We start from the raw sequence: 9,536 nt of genomic DNA, 5'->3' as shown, positions 1-9,536 counted from the left end.
AACTAGTCTCAGACACACATTTATTCCATCTTTCATTGTTATGGCATTCCCTGGTGCTGGTTCTAAAGAAACTGGCTCGTTGAAACTCCTGTACAAAAAATGATGGCAGGAGTGGGGGTGGAGGGAATTAAAAATGGCCCCATTAAGCCATGGTTGCTTCCTTTCTAGCTCCAGGGAATATAAAGGTGTAAAAATGAATTAGACAATACGACAAAGATCTCACAGGTACGTTTGTAGCTGACAGCTTTATTTAACAAAAACATTTGGACCTTCCCATTTTCCATATGGACCAAAGCTTTGCTCTGAATGTATATCACATAGATATTAACGATATTATTAAATCAAAAGATTATATAAAGTACTGAAATTGGTAATAGAGCTTTCAGACAGGGATATATATAATCCCTAGAAAGAGACTTTTTTTTGGGTCTCCCATTAATAGAATCATATTAAATGCCTAGGGCAGAAAGAGATGTGAGAAATTGTTTAAATTTCCTTTCCTTTTATGTAGACAATTCCAGTGTTTTGTTTTAAATGGGTAATTACATATCTTAAGTCAGAGTTAGTTATATCTTTGTTCTTCATTTGATAACTTATAAATGAGACATGTTTAAGACAGAATATACTCTATGACATTCTAATAAAGCATTCATGGGCTTCCACTCACCACTGATGCTGCTGCTGCCGCTACTACCACTCCTAACTCTCCACATTATTAAATTCATACTACATGCTGACTTTTGCTGGGTACTTTACTTAGGTGAGTTGTCTCACTAGCACTTGTAAGAGCCCTACAGGTAAAGACATTGAAGCTTAGATTGTTAGAAGAGTCTTCTAGTAGAATAGTTCATCTTTTAGGCTCTCTGAGAGTTGAGTTTGGGCTCCACTAAATTACCTAAAAATTACTCTGGGTAATTTGATCCACTCGAATCCTTAACACCTTCATCTATTAAATGGAAATAATAGTGTTTGCCTCATTGGGAGAGTTGTTATAATATTGAGTAACATACTAAAGAGAAAGCACTATGCACAAAGAACAAATGTTACTTATGATTGCTTAATGTGAAATGTGACCTGTCTTAGGCCATGCAACTTTGATGTAACTAAGCAGAGGCTATTAGCCCACAAAAATTGGGTAAATGATGTCTGGTAACAGTATACTAGGCCTGAAAATATTAGAGTCAGTTGTGTTAAACCATAAACTATCTAATCAGAGCAGAAATCTTATTGCATCTTGAATGGGGATGAGGGATCAAGTCAAACCCAGAGAATTGCAGGAGTTGAGGAGAAGGTCATGTAAGGGCACCTGCTCGTTAGAAGGCAGCTTGAATCCTCCCTGCCTGGTTAAGCCCCTCATAACATCAGAAGCCATCACTAATGAAGGGATCCCTGACACTACTCATATGTTGGCATTTGATATATATTGCATCTTTAACCAGAAGAATTTTGCTTATTGTTTTCATGTCTTTCCAAAGAAGAATTCTTTACTGAATAATGTTCAAATTTAGCAAAATAAAGGATTATATGGAGGAGCAAATTATTTTTTGCAAGAATTATTAATATTTATTTGGGAGTTTCTCTTAGCAATAACTATACATATCAACATAAATAGTTTGATGTGTTTATGGCTGTATGTATAGTACATTTGCATGTTAAGTGTATATGTGTGTAACTATGTGTATGTAAATGGGTTGACTGCTAGTCCCTTATGCATATGCATTAGATTTCTATTAACAGACTTTTTTCATAGCTGTATGTTTATTATGCATATTTGCAATTTCAAACATAATTTATAATAATAACTATATTTTTCTTAATTATTACATTTTGATTATCATATTCATTACAATTTGGTATATACATAAGGACATTGAGGCTTAGGAATTTTAAGTGACTTATCTCAGATTATTTCTGTATATGTTCATGTATGTACAGTGGAAATGAAATCCTATGGCTTTTTAGTTTATGCTACATGAAGCCTCTCTCACTCATACCTTACCATTTTCACTCAAGTTAAAAAAAAAAAACAAAAAAAAAACTAAGTCTCTCCCTCTCTGTGTCTCTCTCTCTCCCCCTCTAACTTTCTCTCTGTAAAGTGTGCAATTAGGGTTTTTACAGAATAATAGACGGTCTTATGACATTCTTGTCACATGCCTATATAGATATATGTAAATGTATGTATAAAACCACATGAAATCTATCATACTTTGTTTTCAATCAAAGCTGAAATAACCATCTAATTTAGATTAACATCAATTTAACAGTCATTTATCTATCACATACATCATGTATTCTGATAAGGTATGACCTTATCAATAAAAATGCTACTGTCTCTAATGATCAGTAATACTGAGCTTTGTTTCATATGCTTGTTGGCTGCAGGCATGTCTTCTTTAGAAAAGTGTCTGTTCATGTCCTTTGCCCCCTGTTAATGGGGTTGTTGGTTTCTCGCTTGTAAATTTGTTTAAGTTCCTTACAGATGCTGGATATTAGACCTTTGTCAGATGCAGAGTTTGCAAATATTTTCTCCCATTCTGTAGGTTGCCTGTTTACTCTGTTGATAGTTTCTTTTGCTGTGCAGAATCTCTTCAGTTTAATTGGATCTCATTTGTCAATTTTTGCTTTTGTTGCAATTGCTTTTGGCATCTTCGTTATGAAATCTTTGACATTATTTTACCAATAAAACAAACCTGCCTATGTACCCCTGAAGCCAAAATAAATTTTTTAAATGTTACTCTGATGACATAATTTTGATAGTAAAGTAATATTAAATGTGCTATAGAAATATAGAGCATGAAGTGGCTCTTTGATGACTTTTATCATGATGGCTTTAGGGGACTGGATTCACCTAATATATTTGATCACAAACAAATGGCTCCCATTCCCTTTTAATTAAAAGTCCATGACTAAGACTATTTAGTTCAGATAATATATAATCTACCATTTTTCCCTAGGATAGTCTATATAATTCCAAAGGTGCTCATTAAATGGTGGTGAATAACTGTTTATTATCTACAATTGTTAAGTACTCAAATGCTATATTACCATATATTAGCATTGAGCTAAAAGGTTCATTTTAAAGTTTATAATTTAAATTCTTTATTTTTATAGATGAGGAAACTGATAAGTGATGTGAAATTAATTCACCAAGGTCACAAATTCAAAGAGATCTCAAACTACATTAATATGAAAGAAACCAATCTGCTTGTCCAAAAAGAGCAAATGATTCCATACCTAAAGTATAAAGAAATTTGATTCAGTTAAATTCAAAATTTAGCTGAATACTATTAGCTTCTTGATTTATAATTTTAATGAATTATTAAAATAAATATAATAATCATCTATTCCTAACACTACTTATCTGAGTTTTGCAAATGTCTCCTGTGAGCATTTATATTTACTTTCGGTGAAATTTAGGTCTATGGGTGTTAAAAGCATGGAATAATTTACCTGATATATAATATGTGTTAATTATAACAGCATTACTCATTGTACTGACTGGAGTCACTAATTTATGTGAAGAATGCTAAATAAATGATACTGACAGGGAAAATAAAAGGTTGTGAGGTTGAAGAATAGCAACACTATTTACTAGTAAGAGTATTAGCTCTGGAAGTTTCCTTTAGTGACTTATTAGAATCAAACTCTATAATATATCTATGTTTAATGTCTGCCAATGTCTCTATATACAATATTAGATATCTTAGATATTGACAATCTCTATTCCTGAATTGAAGTAGCTTTTGAAGTCCAAAAAATTGTGCCACTCAATTCAAAGCTTTCAAATGATAAAACTAATACTCTAGTTAAGAGCAGTGTGTAGGAGGGATAAGTAGCCTTAATACAAAAGACTTATAAGAGATCTCAAGGGTTGTTTGCAAGGTAATTAATCAATCATATGCATGTAGAAGCACTTCTGAACACTATTTAACAACATTAGTAGTTCTCCCTTTCCTGGGAATTTAAACATAGTAGGAATTCAGTAATCTCTATTAAATAAATGCAAAAACCAGACATAGTCACTATCATTAAAAGTATTTAAATATAAATGAGGGAATTGATATAAATTATATCAGGGCCTTTCCTGGCAGTCACATCTCTGCTAATTGATTTCTGAGAAACAATAACTTTGCCATTTCCATCTGTGTTAAACAGAATCTTACTGGTGCTGTCTTAGCCATCTTTCCCGTGAGGTTAAGATTTTTATCTCAAAGACAAGGAGCTCTTGATAGTGAGCAAATTTATTATTTAGGTTCAGGTAAGATCTCCGGCCACCTAGAAAGCTGTGAATACACACATGTACACACACTCCACTCATAATATGCAGGACAAGTCGGGAGGTTGGAGTGAGCTGAGATCACAGCACTGCACTCCAGGCTGGGCAATCTGGTGAGACCCTGTCTCAAAAAAAAAAAAAAAAAAAAAAAAAAAGTAGGAAAAGAAAGGGAAGAATGGGGAAACCACACAATCACTGGTTTATACTACTGATGAAATCTAACTTGTCGGACATTGAGAAAAACCACAGTTGAAAACTGTTTTAAATAGAAACTGAATCTTCTCTCTGAAATCATTATCTTGTCATTATTCTATGTGGTCTCTGCTTCTGAATTCTGGAAAGTTTTTCTTTACTGTTTATTCTCCACGGAGACCTGAATTGACTTTTGGAAAGAGAGTGTGTAGCATTCACAAGCTGCGGCTTATCAGTGAATTTTTGGAGATCTGAAGACTGTTTTCTACTCTTGAGTTTTTCGGGCAATGCAAATTCCCTAAAAAACTTCTGAGGCACTTAATCCATTTGCTTTCATTGGCATCATGTTAACATGTAGTCCATCAATAGGAACAGAATTCTCCCTTAAATGCAGATATGAAATCTGTATATTTCTTTGCTGTTTTAATTCCATGTCCTTTCTCCTTCATTCTTAATCTGGATTTTGCCAATAACTTAAGCCTGTTGTTCAATTAATAATTGTTACTACGTCTCTAGTCCTCAAAACATTTTAAATACAAAAGCAATGAAATAATTTTCCAACTATGAAAAGCCCCCAATTTTCCAGACTCTTTCTAAATTCCTTCTATTTAAGCGCTCAAAGCAGCCAACTATAGACAAAACTAATCCTTTTCATTTAATGTCTTTCTTAAAATGGCAAATAATAGCTATTACACACTAATAATTTGGCTTTTTGATACCTTTGCTCCATGAGCTATAGGCTTACGGGAATTTGGTCTGCCTTTCAAATTCTTATAAGCAAAAGCTTTACCAGGTATTTTACTTCTGAATTAAATGAGACTTCATTTTTGCAGGCTCCTATTCACACTTCCTTGTAACCTACTAATGCCACATAGTTTATAGGTTTGCTGTGGCAACACCTTGCTTCAAAGTGCCAATTTCTATATTATTTAGTGGAGGATACTCTGCAATAATAAATAGATGAAAAATGTATAATGGCTGAAACAGTAGTCTGAGGTGAATGTTTCTGGTCTGTAGGCAGTTCTTTTCTTTTCAGAGACCTGATTTCATCTGGCTCCCCATCCTCTATGTTCTTTCCATCATTGCATCCTACCGACAGGGGAAATAGTAGGCAGAAGGCAGCATACCCATCTCTCAAAAACCTTGACCTGAAAATGCTACATGTAACTTATGTTCTTATCCCACTGACTGGAGCTCATGGACATGAGCAGACCCTACTGCAATAGAAATTGTGAAATGTAGTCTAGCTGTCTGTTAGGGATGTCTGTCTGTAGATGAATGACAAAGAAAATGGGGTATACATACAATGGTATATTAATCAATTCTAAACAAAACAGTGTGGTGTTATTTATTCTACTGGTTTGTACAAATGTATAATAACATGTATCCACCATTATAGCATCATACATCAGATTTATTTTCACTCTCTGAAAATCTTTTGGGTTTCACCTACTCAATCCTCCCTTTTCCCTAACCTGTGGCAACCACTGATTTTTTCTTTTTACCATGGCTATAGTTTTGCCTTTTCCAGACTATCATATAGTTGAAATCATACAGTAGCCCTTTCAGAATGGTTTCTTTAAATTCAAAAGATGCTTTCGAGTTTCCTCTATCTTTTCATGGCTTGGTAGCTTACTTGTTTTTATCATTGTGTGATGGACCAAAAATGAGTCCTAATGTAAAATAAGAGACTTAGGGTGATAACGATATGTTAATTGAGGCTTATGAACAGTGAAAATGGTACCACTATGTTGGGAGATGTTGATAAAGAGGGAGGTGATGCATATGTGGGGACAGGGGGGAATATGTAAAAATCTCTGTACCTTTATCTCTATTTTGCTGTGAACCTGAAACTGCTTTAAAAGAATGAAGTCTTACAAAAGAGAAAAAGAAGATGATCATGAGGAGGAAAGTCTTTCATTCGCGACAACATGAATGAACCTAGAGGACATTATGCCACATTAAATAAGCCAGTCACAGAAGGATAAATGTTGCATTGACTCCAATTATATAAGGTATTTAAAATAGTAAAATTCATAGAAGCAGGGAATAGAATAGTGGTTGCCAGGGTCTGGGAGGAGGAGGAAATGGGTTATAAAGTTTCAGTTAAGATGAATAAGTTTTAGAAATTTGTGCAACATAGTACCTATAGTTAACAATGTGATATTATGTACTTTAAAATATGTTAAGGAGATAGATTTCATGTTAAGTGTTATCACCATGGGAGGAAAAAAAAAACATACACACATGTACACAGGAGAACACAAGGAAATATTTTGAGTTGATGAATATGGTTAATACCTTGAGTGTGATGATGGCATTATGAGCATATGCATATATTCATAATCATCAAAATGTATACATTATGTGCATTTTTTTCCATAGCCATTATACATCAATGAAGCTTAAAAAATAAATATTTGTAAACGTTTGTGTCTGCCATGGGTCCCTTTGAAAATTTTTTTTTATTGTTATGGTAGCCTGGTCATTAAAAGTAAAAATATTTTATGAATTTAGCTTTTTTTCCCCAGTAGGTAGATGGAGAATCACTGATATAGAATGATGATGTCTGTCTGTCTTTCTTTCTTTCTTTCTTTCTTTCTTTCTTTCTTTCTTTCTTTCTTTCTTTCTTTCTTTCTTTCTTTCTTTCTTTCTTTCTTTTCTCATTCTCTCTCTCTCTCTCCTTCTAGTTGGATAAATTGTAGGCTCCTTCAAGAAAGGACTCAGAGTTTTGTATTTTGAACATTTATAATAATTGATACATAAACATGACGACAGAACAGTGTTAAATAAATACATATTTTTTTTTCTATTCATTGTGTAAGGTCTAGAGCATAGTTCAGCATTCGTTTCATATATGGTCAGATAGTAAATATTTTAGGCATTTCTGGCCAAATAATTGCCATTGCAAATAGGCTGTTTGAATGCAAAAGCAACTATAGACAATAAGTAAATGGACATGTGTGGCTGTGTTCCAAAAACCTTTATTTAAAAAAACAGACAGCAGGCAGGAGTTTGGTCATTGGAGTTAATTCTTGCTTTACCCTTACCGGCTGCTTACTGTAAGACAACATTCTTAGGCTCTCTGAATCTTTCTGAGATCCAATGAAAAATGGAAATGCTATCATCTGTGGGCAGTTTCAATATTACGTAAGATAATTTATGAGCCTAAATCAGAAGAGATGCTCATTCACTAGACATACACTATCATGGGACCTATTACCTGTCAAATATTTGAAGGTATGAAAGTGAATTTTGAATGTCTTTTTGCCCTTTAATAGAGTCAAGAACATTGTAGAATTGAAACTTTATTATTTTTTCTATTTCCCACCATGGGTTCGATGGTGGATGCTCAATAAATATTTAACTAAGGACTTAAAGACTAGCGTATCTGTGTTATCACCTACTAATCACAAGAGTTTCCATAACATTGCTGAAGAACAGTGATTCTTAACCTTTTCAGTTTTTTAATTTATGTTTTTTTTCTTTTTCTTTTTCTTTTTTCTTTCTTTCTTTTTTTTTTTTTTTGTTAACCATATTTTAAGTTCTAGGGTACATGTGCACAACATGCAGGTTTGTTACATATGTATACAGGTACCAGGTTGGTGTGCTGTACCCATTAACTTGTCATTTACATTAGGTATATCTCCTAATGCTATCCCTTCCCCCTCCCCCAACCCCACATAGGACCCGGTGTGTGATGTTCCCCTTCCTGTGTCCAAGTGATCTCATTGTTCAATTCCCACCTATGAGTGAGAACATGCGGTGTTTGTTTTTCTGTTCTTGCAATAGTTTGCTGAGAATGATGGTTTCCAGCTGCATCTATGTCCCTACAAAGGACACAAACTCATCCTTTTTTATGGCTGCATAGTATTCCATGGTGTATATGTGCCACATTTTCTTAATCCAGTCTGTCACTGATGGACATTTGGGTTGATTCCAAGTCTTTGCTATTGTGAATAGTGCCACAATAAACATACGTGTGCATGTGTCTTTATAGCAGCATGACTTATAATCCTTTGAGTATATCCCCAGTAATGGGATGGCGGGGTCAAATAGTATTTCTAGTTCTAGATCCTTGAGGAATCGCCACACTGTCTTCCACAAAAGTTGAACTAGTTTACAGTCCCACCAACAGTGTAAAAGTGTTCCTATTTCTCCACATCCTCTCCAGCACCTGTTGTTTCCTGATTTTTTAATGATTGCCATTCTAAGTGGTGTGAGATGGTATCTCACTGTGGTTTTGATTTGCATTTCTCTGATGGAGCGTGATGATGAGCATTTTTTCATGTGTCTGTTGGCTGTATGAATGTCTTCTTTTGAGAAGTGTCTGTTCATATCCTTTGCCCACTTTTTGATGGGGTTGTTTGTTTTTTTCTTGTAAGTTTGATTGAGTTCTTTGTAGGTTCTGGATATTAGCCCTTTGTCAGATGAGTAGATTGCAAAATTTTCTCCCATTCTGTAGGTTGCCTGTTCACTCTGATGGTAGTTTCTTTTGCTGTGCAGAAGCTCTTTAGTTTAATTAGATCCCATTTGTCAATTTTGGCTTTTGTTGCCATTGCTTTTGGTGTTTTAGACATGAAGTCCTTGCCCATGCCTATGTCCTGAATGGTATTACCTAGGTTTTCTTCTAGGGTTTTTATGGTTTTAGGTCTAATATTTAAGTCTCTAATCCATCTTGAATTAATTTTCGTATAAGGAGTAAGGAAAGGATCCAGTTTCAGCTTTCTACTTATGGCTAGCCTATTTTCCCAGCACCAGTTATTAAATAGGGAATCCTTTCCCCATTTCTTGCTTTTGTCAGGTTTGTCAAAGATCAGATGGCTGTATATGTATGGTATTATTTCTGAGGGCACTGTTCTGTTCCATTGGTCTATATCTCTGTTTTGGTACCAGTACCATGCTGTTTTGGTTACTGTAGCCTTGTACTATAGTTTGAAGTCAGGTAGCGTGATGCCTCCAGCTTTGTTCTTTTGTCTTAGGATTGTCTTGGCAATGTGGGGTCTTTTTTGGTTCCATATGAACTTTAAAGCAGTTTTCTCCAACTCTGTGAAGAAACTCATTAGTA

Source organism: Theropithecus gelada, chromosome 14, assembly GCF_003255815.1.
Source record: "Theropithecus gelada isolate Dixy chromosome 14, Tgel_1.0, whole genome shotgun sequence".
Lineage (NCBI taxonomy): Eukaryota > Metazoa > Chordata > Mammalia > Primates > Cercopithecidae > Theropithecus > Theropithecus gelada.
This window is presented reverse-complemented; position numbering follows the sequence as displayed.